Here is an 808-nt window from a genome sequence, read left to right on the forward strand (position 1 = left end):
TTTAAACTCAAATTTCCACTCCTTTAACCCCAAATTTCCACTCCTTTAGCCCCAAATTTCCACTCCTTTAACCCCAAATTTCCACTCCTTTAACCCCAAATTTCCACTCCTTTAGCCCCAAATTTCCACTCCTTTAACCCCGAATTTCCACTCCTTTAACCCCGAATTTCCACTCCTTTAACCCCAAATTTCCACTCCTTTAACCCCAAATTTCCACTCCTTTAACCCCAAATTTCCACTCCTTTAACCCCAAATTTCTACTCCTTCAACCCCATTTAAACTCAAATTTCCACTCCTTTAGCCCCAATTTCCACTCATTTAACCCCAAATTTCCACTCCTTTAAACTCAAATTTCCACTCCTTTGACCCCATATTCCCAGACCTTTAACCCCAAATTCCTGATTTTTAACCCAAATTCTCACTCTTTCAACCCCAAATTCCCATCCCTTTAAACTCAAATTTCCTGATTTTTAACCCAAATTCTCACCTCTTCAACCCCAAATTCCCAGACCTTTAACCCCCAATTTCCTGCTTTTTAACCCCAATTCTCACCCCTTCACATTCCCATCCCTTTAACCCCAAATTTCCTGACTTTTAATCCCAGTTCTCACTTCTTTGACCCCATATTCCCATCCCTTTAAACTCAAATTTCCACTCCTTCGACCCCCAGTTTCCTGCTTTTTAATCCCACTTCTCACTCTTTCAACCCTATATTCCCATCCCTTTAAACTCAAACTTCCTGATTTTTAACCCAAATTCTCACCTCTTCGACCCCATATTTCCAACCCTTTAAACTCAAATTTCCACT

Source organism: Pyrgilauda ruficollis, unplaced genomic scaffold (genome assembly GCF_017590135.1).
Source record: "Pyrgilauda ruficollis isolate IOZ18807 unplaced genomic scaffold, ASM1759013v1 scaffold2555, whole genome shotgun sequence".
In the NCBI taxonomy this organism is placed as follows: Eukaryota; Metazoa; Chordata; class Aves; order Passeriformes; family Passeridae; genus Pyrgilauda; species Pyrgilauda ruficollis.